Source organism: Ciconia boyciana, chromosome 3 (assembly GCF_034638445.1).
Source record: "Ciconia boyciana chromosome 3, ASM3463844v1, whole genome shotgun sequence".
Classification (NCBI taxonomy): domain Eukaryota; kingdom Metazoa; phylum Chordata; class Aves; order Ciconiiformes; family Ciconiidae; genus Ciconia; species Ciconia boyciana.
In genome coordinates, this window is record NC_132936.1 from 26,922,852 (window position 1) to 26,935,110 (window position 12,259).

Consider the following 12,259-nt stretch of genomic DNA (forward strand, 5'->3'; position numbering starts at 1 on the left):
CTTATTTCATGTATGTTTTGTACAGACCGTGGAGGACACAGAATGATGCTTCAGGCAATGAAATTGCTTATTCATGTTGGCAGCTCTCTGAAAGTTTGCCTCTCCAGAATCTTGCCACCACCATGCCTCTTTTTACTGCATGCTAAAAGCAAAACATGCTTTTGTGCAAAAAAACGCTTTCATGAACCAATTTTTCAAATATCAAAAGACAATTCCAGTGGTTGGAGGCTATTTTTCCACAATGTTTTTATCTCCCTGGAATACAAGTCCTCCACACAGATGGGTCATCTCTAAAATAAACAGCAGTGAAGGGACTCTTCATTTAAATAGCCCTGGAAATTCTGGACCAGGGAAGCTAAACACTCAAGTTCATGGCCTCATGCAGGAACTGGTACGTGGTGGAGGAACAGAGGAAGGAAAAAAATAAACAAGCCAGATTTGGTTAATATTCTGCTCTCACGTTAATGACCGACAGCTTAGGTGGGAATTTCATAGGGGTCTCGGCAGAGCGATGCTGTAAGGAGGGATGCTGTAAGGGCTCCTTCATCAGTTCAGCCCAAAACCCAGCCCTGCTCCTCTGTTCTGCAAAATAACCTCCCAGGGCATCGGGTGAATAAGCTTTTAAAAGACAAAGCCTGAAAAATAGGTAAAGAGAGAAATATGAAAGTGAGAAAAGGAGCAGCAAGGGGGGAGAGGGGTGGAAAACCCCTTAACTTAATTGCTAAGCTCCTTCACGCATGCAATTGGCAATTCACTTACAGTCCCTGTCACTGTAGGTTCAAAGACGGTCACCTCCTCGCAAGGCCATACATCTCTCCTTCAGAGGCAACACAACACTAAAGATGTAAAGCACTCATTCCAAGACGATCATTTTTCATACACTGTAAATGGTGGTTAAAAGCTGGCGACTTCCCAGTGTTCTCACCAAGTGCATCCTTCAGGACTCAAATCTGTATTTTAACAGCTTCCTAAATGTACATTTGAATACACCAAGTCAATCCCCACAAATGCTTAGAAAACTGAACTGTGCTAGATGCAACTGATACCTGAGTCGGTGCATCGTTTGAGCCTGACGTGTTTTGTGAAACCAAGAAGTATTCAGTCTGCACAACTGTAAATTCATGATAGCTCTGCAATTGCTCAACTAGACATTAGATTTGAATATCTTATGTAAACGAGCTCCGCACTGAATTTAGAAGGAACGAGCCAATTAGATGGACTTCAAAAATGAGAGAAAAGCGTTTGAAAACAACATTAGCAGTCCCTTCCTGTACCTTAATGCAACCACTTAGCAGTGGAACAAGAAATCAATATAAAGAAGTACCAAAGGATGTTATTTTTGTTCTGCAAGGCATAGTCAGACTCGCAGCCTGCTTTTGCTTGCTTCAAAGGGAGATGGCAATGGTTTTGAAAGGGCAGAAGAAAGGGTAGGGAAGTTAGAGGTTCCGGGAACCTGTCAAGTAAAAGTGGAGGACAGAGTACGGCCTCTGGAGAATTACTCAGGAACCTGATGAAGGCTGCAAAACCAGAGGAGAGAGCTACAACCATTTAAACTCTCATGACAAATGGTCTGACACCATCACTGGCTCTAAAAATGCCTTATGCCCATGCACAATTTTTACCTATAAGCAAGTAGAGGCAACAGCAGCAGCTCATGCATTAGCAGGGCAATGATCTACACTGCAACACAGTGGCCTTTCTGTGACTACCCATATCATTATTATTTTTTCTCCTCATTTTTAACTGAGCAGACAAGGCTTGCCAAATGCAATACTCCTTAGTGACTTGCTTAGTGCCATCTCTCTCCATCTCTGTGTAAAGGGTCTGCCACCCTATATACTGCCAGTGTTCCCTCGCGCTTGTGTTCTCCTCTAGCCCTTACACTGCGTTTTAAGCTCTTGCATAAGGTGATGGGGACACCCGCCCCAAACTTCCCAGCCCATGGTTGAGTCTGGTGGCCGGGGCCAGGCAAGCCCAGCCACCCCTGCTGTAGCCGGAGCAAACGAGAGGCTGCAGAAGCGACCATGGTGGAAGCTGTGCCTTCTGGGTGGCACGCAAGTCAGAATTCAATAAAATAGGAAAAAACCTGCTCAAATCTTTCGCAAGAGGCTTTTCTGCTTAGGCCTGTTAAGGAGGCAGAGAAAAATCCTTAAGTAACCAGGCCTGCTGGACTAGCAGCTTATTTTCTGTCACTATATCACATATGTTAATAAAAAAAAGAAAATTCTGAACCGCGTTACAAGCGCAAGTGTTTTCCCCATTAATGAGGCTTCATACATGCAATAAGTCAAGCTCACGAGGCTAATGCAAAGCTTAACAACACACCAAAAGGCCTCAGTTCACGAGTGAACTGAGGGTCAAATATGTGATGCAAGGGATAAATGCATGCCCCTAACTTAGGACAAACAGCTGAGAGCTTGCACCAGTTCACAGGGTCTGTGATCAGCTAAGAGCAACCCCTCCATGCCAGTACTGTGAAAGAGAAATGAACCACCAAACTGGAATCAGACATTCACCATAAGCATCTGCTACCCTGCAATCCTCCTAAGCATAAACATAAAAATGCAAGCACAACTGTCGTTGTGTCCTTCCAAGCCAAATCCAGATTCCTGTGCCTCTACCAACATTGTCCTGCAGCTACCACGTGAGATCTTGCTCAAAAGCGTGCGAGCAGCCACGTGAATGAACTGGACACGTAGATGCTTTTTGGTAAGCACACATGCCATGCACCCAAACTAGCATGCCATTTGAACTTCAGCAGGCAAAAAGGTTTCTCAAGTTTCTTTTTCTAAAGGGCAGGGTGATGTTAAACATTGGAGAATGTCATCCTCCTAACTGGTTAAAGGTTTAATTCTTGTTATTTAAGTCAAAGGTTCTCCCTATTGTTTGGCTAGGAGATGATTCTCAAAATGATGATTCAAAACATCAGCATTTTTAAAAGCCACCCGGGAGCAGGAGATAATGCAGGAAAAGGTTAACAGAAGCTTTCTGATTAAATTATGTGCATAGAAATAGCACATAAGAGGAACCCTATAAAGAATAAGGTATAAAGGTCTACAGTTTCCCAAGTCTTCATCATCACCTGATTTAGCTTCAAGACCTCTATGTGAATATGGATGCCATGGTTTTAACTCGGCAGAGGAGCTCCTCCACCAAGCTGCGGTCTGCTCCAAACCCACAACCGTACAGCATCTAAGGGAAAAAGGCATTTTCCCATAACTAGCACTTGCTAGGGGCTCCTTAGCCAACAAGAGCACAGCAGAAACACTGCCTTCATCTGAAATGCTTCCCAGCAAGTTTGTAATAGCATAAAGTAAGGGGGGGGGGGGGGAGAGCAAGACAGGCAGCAATGCAAATGTGCATGCTTATGAATTAATTAGCTAAACATATGGCCTAAAACCATAAGATACTTTGAGGTGTATTCAGTTTAATAAGCTAAACCACATTATTCTGCAAATTAATGCTAGTTAGTTTTCATCTAACACTGGTAACATCCTTAAGACCTGTGACACCAACAGAAACGTCCATCAGCACGCATATGCCTTAAAAGCCAGAGTGTTACTTGAAATCAAGACTACATCCTTTTTGAAATCAAGTTGTTTTACAGCAGAGAGCCTGAACTTGTGCACAGGAAGAAAGCAATTGCCCTCCAGTCACAGCAAAGACAGCCAGCAAGAAGAGAAACGGTTTTGTCAAGGTCACAGGGAGAGGAGCGCTTCCAAGCGATAACAGAAAGGGAATAGTCACTTTGGTCAAATCGCTGACCCAGTGTCTCAAAGGGTAGGGTTATGTATGGATCAAAGAGCAGGATAGAATTTAAAAATGCAGGAGAAGAAGGTTTATTCCACGTTTGTTGTAGCTTTGCACAAGCAAGTTTTGTTTCCTGTAAACGTTCGTGCAACTCAGAGCATTTAGTCATCACCCAAAGCATCTCACTTGGCAGGCAAATGTTCGGTATGAAGCTTCGACATGGAGGTCAATTAATTCCAGACAACTTGAGCATAAATACAAGTTCATGGAAGATTGTTATATTTCTACCTGCTCAGTATGTCATTGGTCATCAACAAAGCTATCATTAATGAAGCACAACCTCTACAGCTAATAATGCTTTAATAAGGGCATGCAAAATACCCAGGTGCAATGGGATGCTGAGACCAACTCTTAATTCGCAGCACTGAGTTCAGCCTAAGTAGCACGATTCATTTGTTCTTGGAGAAGTGACAATTACACTTAGCAGCATGCATCTGTAAAATCTCTACACCTGGTAAGGTAATTTATTAGGCTGACATTGTGCCTTGACACTTTGTGTTTCATATGAGTCAACCATTTCATCGAGGAAATTAAATAATTCTCCAACGCATCAAACACAGCAGGAAAGCATTTACCAACCACATACTTTGGACAAGTTTGCTCTTGTGCTCTTATTTACCCTGTAAGATACTGTGTCCTAAATGCCAAAACACAAACAGAGAAACCAAGGCAATAAATTTTAGGAGATTAATTTCATTGACCAGAGCTAGGGAGAGCCACTGCGTACGCAGTCCACAGCAACTCTACGAGTTATCTCCATAGTAAGACTGGAGGCAGCTTTTATTTGATTCGTCAATCAAAAAATCAATCCAGGTCACTGTTTGCAATACCTTTATCAAACAGAGACATAACTGCTGTTCTGTCGGACGCAGGGAACAGGCTTCGGTGCCCTCAGGAACCCAGATAGGAACCCAGATATAAATCACTTTTACCGATCAGCACTTAGGAACTCCAGGGATGTCAGCCTAAGCAATGTCCTCTTAACCATATTGCTGCAATACTGAATTTAAACGGCCTTAGGAAAGGCCATAGCAAAGCAATTTGAACTGGAAATAAGTTTTTAAACAGACTAACTTCTATGTAATCCACTGATTATCCTTTTGATTTGTCCTTGTGTGTGACCTTCCATCTAAGTGAAGAAGCATTTCCAATGCTAGCATGCATAAACCATTTGGATTGCAGGAATCTTCTGCATTCTTAACACATTTAAGAATCACAAAACAAATTAGCGATTATATTGGGTATGACAAAACAGCTACAGATTACAAGGATTCTTGTCAGTTTTGTGAAGTATTTGGATGCATACAGAGAAGTGTCCTCTGACTGGCATGCAGTAAGCCTCAATTTCTTAAGTCTACTATATAGTCAAAAAGCTTTCAAAAGCTTATGTTGCGTCCTGGAAGAACATCATTTTGTACACTATAAAAAGAGGAAAACAAGAGCATTCCTGTGAAGAGCTTAGGCCAACATCCCTAAAAGTATTCCTATGTTTAAACAGCTTTATAGATCTCACCCCTATGAGACTAATTTCAGACACAGCAATGAAAGAAGGTGAAAAAAGAGGATCAAGATTAAGAGGACAAAATGAGCAAGTTGTTCAGTTACGCAGGGGAGGTTATAGCAAACAGCACCATCACCTATACATGCCTTCACAACCTATACAAAGAGCTGCCAAATCCAAGTGGAACTTTAGTAGCTTTGAACAGGCAACAGAGTTTGCTTGTGACCCATCTCAAGACAGCATGCCACTCATGGGAGGAAAAAACCGACCAAGAAATAATAGGTAGAAGTATTTGTGGCTCTGCTCCTCAGCAGTGAAAGAGCATCCCTGCCTCAGCGAGAAGTCAGAGAACAAACCCTCAATACATGTAATAGAAAACCCACACCATCAAGAGCCCATTTGCTCCAAAAGGCTTTCCCAGTCCGAAGGAGCCTCTCTGGCACGACCCATCCCCAGGAGATGACTCTGCGCACAGCGTGGGAGCTCTGGCTTCTTGCTGCTGCAGCAGGAACCCCTGGCCAGGCAGCACGCAGAGCGCTGCCGAAGCCATCTCCTGTGCTGGCAGCAAGGTGATGCCCGAAACACCGCCAAGCCCACCCTCCTGCCCGATTGCTGCCCCGCACCACCACACCGCTCCCACCCAGCCCATCGGGCAGCGGCAGGCAGGAGCAAGAATGAATGCTCATCGGTGACATCCTTTTAGTGCTAGCTCCAAGAGGGAGAGAGGGGACAACAGGACACAGAGGCACAACACTGTTTTAACATGGGACCGTATGCAAGATTTGTGCCAGGTGGGATGCAGACAGCGTTAATTAGGAGACTTGCTTCGTCCGCCACAGAGTGAGGACTGCTGAGACCACTAGAAGACAGGCAGAAGACGAGCACTTTAACCTTGCAAGCACCACCACCTTGATCTGTATAGGGGGGGTGGCTCTGAGCTCAGCAGAAACAGAAGCGTTTGATGTTGCAATGTTTGCTGCCCAAAAAATGAGGAAGGTAAAGCAATGAGGTCAGCTCGGTACTTGAGTGTGTTTAACCAATTACCAACTGAACGTCACTTACAAGGAACATGCTCCCCAAGGGGCAGCTCTGGATCGCTCTCAGAGCTGGGCTTTCCACCTGCAGCTGCCGGACTTGAGCACCAGGTCAACCTGAAATCTTAAAATATTGCCAGTTCCACCATTGTTCCAAAAATCTGAATCTTCACACATATTTCCAAAAATCTGCTCCTAGTGAGTCGCAAAAGAACAAGCAATTAAAGGTGCTGCCCAGAGGTCTGACGGATTTACAGTATTATTTTCAATTTACATTTTTTTTGTTCCATTGATCATATCTTCTCTAAGTTAATTCCTCTTGTAAACAACACAAAATGAAGGTCAGCAGGGAAAGAAGAGATTAAACCAGAGAATTCAAAATATTTTATTTCAACTCTGGCTGTACTAAAGGCAAGGAATGCAACAAGAGGAATTCTTGCTGAGAAATGTGAAGACAACATCAACTTACTAAAAATACTGCAGTAAGTATACCCAGAGACCGGTCAGACAGCACATGAACTAAGTATCCTTAACGATGGTACATTTATGTACCAAATATGCACGAGTTTTAGTCAAAGATACTTCATCTGATCAGCTGCTGGTATGTAAAAAGATACTAAACCACACAAAGTGCAATTGCTTTGTAAAAACCACAGTGAGGCAAACAGACCAACAGCCAGACTCTTCCCCAGCTTGCAAGACAAAGCTCCATGGCATATTAATTTCACTGCTGCTCTCTGGTTGCATTTGAATGCTAAAATATAGGAGATTTAAGTTAGATCACTTACGATAAATTCACTTAGCTGCTTATGGATAAAAAACACAAAGAAGTCCCTAAGGGCTTCCAGCACACATTACATATGTAACGTGTGCCTTGTAAGAAATTCAGTAAAATCCAGCAAAATTCTGGCATGTCTTTTAGTGTCCTTGACCCGTGACAGCTGGCAACAGCATCTTCAAGGGCAAACCCACTCTTAACTTCAGCAAACTGAGGACAGGGGTCCCTCTCATCTGCTCCCCAGCTCATGTAAAGCTGGAAAGGGATCTCCACCCACCGACCCCAGCCATCTCCAGGCACCACAAGTTTTCAAGGGAAATCCTCCCTCCGTGCATGCAAGTACAGCTCCCCCAGGCAGAGTACGTGCCTTGGCTGCTCACCACTCTGAAAACAGATTATGTCTAGTGCACCCTAAATACATGAATACTTTTATAGGAAACGCCAGCTTTCATTTGCTAAACAGCATCAGATGATCATGTGTGCCACAGGCTTACTCTCCCTGACGCAGCTTCAACTTCTGTTAGCAGCGGTGAGGATACACCAGTATTTATCTCCAGCTATGGAGTTTTCTAACAGCAGGGAAAAATCTCAGGCTGCGACTGCACTGAAGGAACGAGGGCATAGAGTGAAATATCAGAGTTTATCACAAAACCCTTCAGCGTTATTCACAAGTTCATATTGAAAATAAACAAATCCCCTCCCTCTACACTAGCAGCTTAATACTGATGCAGCAATACCGTTAGCCTGCATCTACAAAAACTTCACAGCGGCAGAACCTTCCATCCAGCTGGGGCCACCGGCGATAATTTAAGCCAACCGCTTACGGCAGGCCCGCAGCTGCCAGGTCCTGGCAGAGAGCTGCTCTTGCAGAGATAACCTCACCCTGGAAGCAACCTGGCCCAAAACTCCGGTGAAAGGCTGTGCCGCCGCCAAAGACGCCTTGCACACTTGCCCTCCTCTGCTTTCAGCTGCAGGGTGTGTTTCCATTTACACAGAGCGGTTTCAGAGACTTCCTGATCGGAAGCATCCTAACTGCAGCCATGCCCCTGCCTTGTTTTCCCTCACCATCGCTAGCAACCGGCTGAGCTCTTTGCTCACGTTTTTTGCCGTGGTCCCAAGTACTCTGCCACGGTACTGAATCCCACAGCACCAGAGATCACCCAAAGCACTGAGAATACAAATCAGCCGTACGGAGCACTGCCGTTCGACCGTGGCTGGAACACCGAGCAGGCAGTACACCCAGCTGCCAGAGGGAGAAACGCCTCTTCTCATCTGCCAGGAGCCCTTCTTGCTGAGCAAGCCAAGGTGTTACTATTCCTGCCCAGGTCTGCAAAACTGGCCTTTTGTCTGCAGAACTGGCCTTTTGTCTGCAGATTCAGAGCGTGGATCGGTGCTGAAAAGCTCTCCGGGGTGGGATCCTCAGCTGCTGCGTCCCTGGGAGGCGGGGGGGGGGGGGGAGGAGGGCAGAAAAGCAGCCAGGGCAGGCAGGGAAGGAGAAAACACTCACATCGCCCAGGACGATACTCCGCATAACCCCGATACTCACTCCGCATAACCCTGAGCGTTGCCAACTTCTAACGCTGCTGATGCCCGATGGTTTCCAGGAGATGGAACAGATAAAAGCAAAGTCATAAAGTTTTTAAGAAAGTCCCTGCACACACATCTGACATACTGACACATTTCTGTCGCATGCCCTTCCTTTTCTACTTATTTCCTAACGCTTGTACTCTGTAAACATGTAGATTTTAAAACGGGTAGGCACCTTTTAGAAGCCCTGCACATCTCCACGGCGCTAGTTCAATGTGGCGTCTGCCCCGTCCCACGGACAAACCCGGGAATTACCGTACCAGCGGCTCCCTTCCTAAAGCAGTAAGGCGGCGGGGCGGTGAGCGAGATGACGGGAAGCAGCAGCCGGAGCCTGCCTTCCCCTCCGGGCCCCACGGGACCTTCCGCGGACACCCAGCCCCTCTCTTCGGGGCCGTCCCCGCCCGGCGGCAGCCCCGCTCGCCTGGCCCAGCGTCCCCACGAGCGGAGCCGGGCGCGCAGCGTGCTCCCCCAGCCCGCGTGATGCACACGCACACCCGCGACGCGCCCGCACACCACGGGGGAAAACACGGGTCAGCGGTTTTTGCTGGGAGCCGCAGCAGCGCTCAGCGCTCCCCGGGCAGGCAGCGTACGGCCCAGGGCCGTTTCCTCGCCGCTAAAGGCAGCCGCGGGAGGCTCCCCCCTTCCTGCCCGTACGATTTCTCCCGACTCCGTGCCCCGCCACGGCGGAAGGAGCCGCCGCCGCCCGGGGATGCAGTAGCCATGGCAATGCGAGATTGCATCATGCTCTTGACTAACTGCACCGGGGAAAGACTCTCCCGGCGAACACCCCAGCCCTTCCGCCGCCCCGTCCGTCCCGTCCCTTCCCTCCCTCCCCCGGCCCCGGCCCCGGCCCGCCCGCCGCTGCCGGCCGCGGCCTCGCCGCCGGGCGCCGAGCCCGCGCTCCGCCGCCGCCGCACTTGTTGCGCGCCCCGCAGAGCGGCGGCGCCCCCCGCCCGCCGCGGCCCCCACCCGGTGCCCGGTACCCGCCCCTCTCTTCCTCCTCCTCCTCCTCCTCCGGGCCCGGGCAGCCGCGTCGCATCCCACCGCCGGGCGGGGGACGCGGCCCTACCTGGCGGCGGCGGCGGCAGCGCTGGGGGCGGCGGGAGGGCACCGGCCGGCTCTGTCACGCTGCGGCGCCGCGGGGGCGGGGCCGGGGGCGGGCGCGGGGCGCGGGGCCCCGCCCCCCAGCCGGCCGTGGGCTGACCGTGACGTAAGAGTGGTGCGGGGGGCTAACGGGCGGCGGAGGAGGGGGGCGCTATGACGTCACGGCCGCCGCGGGCCAATCCGGCGGCCGCGGAAGGTTCGGGAGCGGGGTGGGGAACCGCGTTGGCCCCGCGGGGCTCACGCTCGTCTGAGCGGGCCGGCGGGCTCGGGCTGGGGCTGGGGCTGGGGGGAGGGAGGGTCTGGGTCGCATCCGAGGTCGAGCCCCCGCGTCCGCTGACGAGGGTCAACGGAGCTGTCGAGCGTCACGTGAGGGTTTCCCAGCCCAGGCGGGGGAAGCAGGAGGCCCCCGTGGAAGGCAGTACGGGACCGTGTCATTAAAGGCTATCATAATGAGATGAGCCACAGGCCTCCATTGAAGGCCACAGGCAAATGCAGTTGATCTGTTTCCTGTGTGTTGAGTAACGGGCTTTGCAGCATTATAGCATTTTTCAATGCAAGTTCTGGGTGCGATAAGTACGTAGGATTTTAACTCGGCCATGTAATAAACCCCTGGGTTTGTTGCGTAATTTAGATGCATGTGCTGAGCCCGTCCCCACAGTGTCAGATGTCTGAGGAAGGAGTCTCAAAGCATCCTCTTTGGCTCCGCTCCCACGGCCGGGACGCTCAACAGCGGGAGTCCCCTGTACGCACTCCAGATGCTTCGTTACCTCCGCGAGAGCCTAACGGGGCAATAGCGAGGGAGCCTTGGCGTTGGTATGGCCAACGTGACGAAGGCAGTTTGTTTCTCTCCCTCTCTCACGTACTCCCTCGTGCTGGAAGGTGACCTTTTAATTTGCCCCCCCAAGAGTTTGTTCCATCTCTTTGCTAATTAAATGAAAATGTTACATAAATAAAGAGCAGGGTGCTTTGCAAAGGAGAGGAGTCAAGCAGCAATGCGCATGGGTTTTCTTCAAGATCAAATAGGAAGCAGGAAGCGATTAGCAATTTTGGAAAGCTGGAGGAAAAAGGGTTTCCTGGAGCTTCCTCTGTGGCTGTCAGAGGCAGCCGTACAGGGGGAGGCATCAAGGCTAACCATGCCAACCCAACGTCCAGTAGCTTCTCCTGGGTAGTAATGCCCTGGTCCCACGTTCATGGTCATGGTCCACGTCCATGGTCCACGGTTCAGTCATTTAGCTGAAGCAGCGTGTTGCAACCTCACCTAACCTGGCTGAAGCTCGGTGTGCAAACAGTCCCCTGAGGTGATGCTGGGCTGTAAACAGGCAACGCGATAATGTTTGCCCATGTGGGGCATGTTTGCCCAGTGGGATCTGAAATTACCTTCCTTAAGCTCTTACTGGGACAAGAAAGAAATCTCCTTCCAAAGTAGACATCGAGGCTATGCCACAGTTCTTTGTTTAATTTTATTTCTTTATCATAGTAAGATGTTAATAGGAATGCTTTTTGGGTTGGGTTGGGTTTTTTCTTTCTTTTTGTTTTAAAGCCTGAGTCTCCCTTTCCCTTTCTCTTCGAAGGAGCATGATTTTTGTGTGTGTGATTTGAGGCTTTGTAGCAGTTTTCAGTAAGGTATGAGCACTCACAACTGTCCCTGCCTATGTGTTTTAATACTTTGAAAAAAACCTGAAAGCCAGCACAACTCTCGAGCGAGTATGCCCTTCTGAAGGCCCTTTGCCCAAGTTCGTGTTTTGGAGATTTCCGAGGCATCCCTTCTTCTTTGAGGGGAGTCAAGCAATCTTGCTACTAACAAAATTAATGGAATAAGGCACGAGTCCCTTTTTTTCTCACTTGAGCTAAAATGTCATGAGTTCATTGAAACGTGACCAGCATTAGGTCTTTTCACATCTGTAAATCTGAACTTGACTTTTAAATGTGCTTTAAATAAAGTTGCTTCCCAACAGGTGTACACATTTGTTTCCATGGTTTATTGATGAGAGATGATTGCACCGAGTGTTACTTTCACAGCCAAAACAGCTTTCTAAATCTGGAAGATGCTTAAATAATTAAGACTCAATCTGGTGATTTAAAAATAAGAGCCATTTGCAACTTCAGATGCAAAAAAGGATGGAGCGGGGTGTAGGGATTGTAGGCAGAGAGGTGGGTGGTGGCTGGGAAGCGAGGGGCACCCCGTGCGGGAGAGGGATGTGCTGCTGCCTGGTACCCGCGCCGTGCCCTGCCCTGCCTGCGCAGTGCCAGCAGGCAGGGGAGCGTGCCCTGAGCCCGCCGGAGGCTGGCACGCACCCGCTTCGGCTCCCTCCGCCGCAGAGCTTGCTCTTCTCGCTTGGCAGTGGGGTTTTAATGAGGCTCTGTACACCCGGGGTGTCGAGTAGCTGGCTCTGGAGAGGGGGGACACAGCTGCTGATGGGGGAAAGGATGAAGCTGGGGGAGACT

General features: G+C 49.0%; 1 protein-coding gene across 3 annotated transcripts in view; it reads right to left on the reverse strand.

The window, feature by feature from the left end:
- ELOVL5 (ELOVL fatty acid elongase 5) overlaps positions 1 to 9,859 on the reverse strand; it is a 39,411-nt gene extending 29,552 nt beyond the window's left edge. Inside the window, exon 1 of one of the 3 annotated variants that reach the window (XM_072855172.1) lies at positions 9,780 to 9,859. The gene's annotated coding sequence lies outside the window, so the exon portion shown is untranslated. Of the gene's footprint in view, positions 1 to 8,970; positions 8,991 to 9,779 lie in introns of those variants that run through there. The other 2 variants (XM_072855173.1, XM_072855174.1) reach the window with 2 other exon arrangements.
- Between the last annotated feature and the right edge of the window lie 2,400 nt (positions 9,860 to 12,259).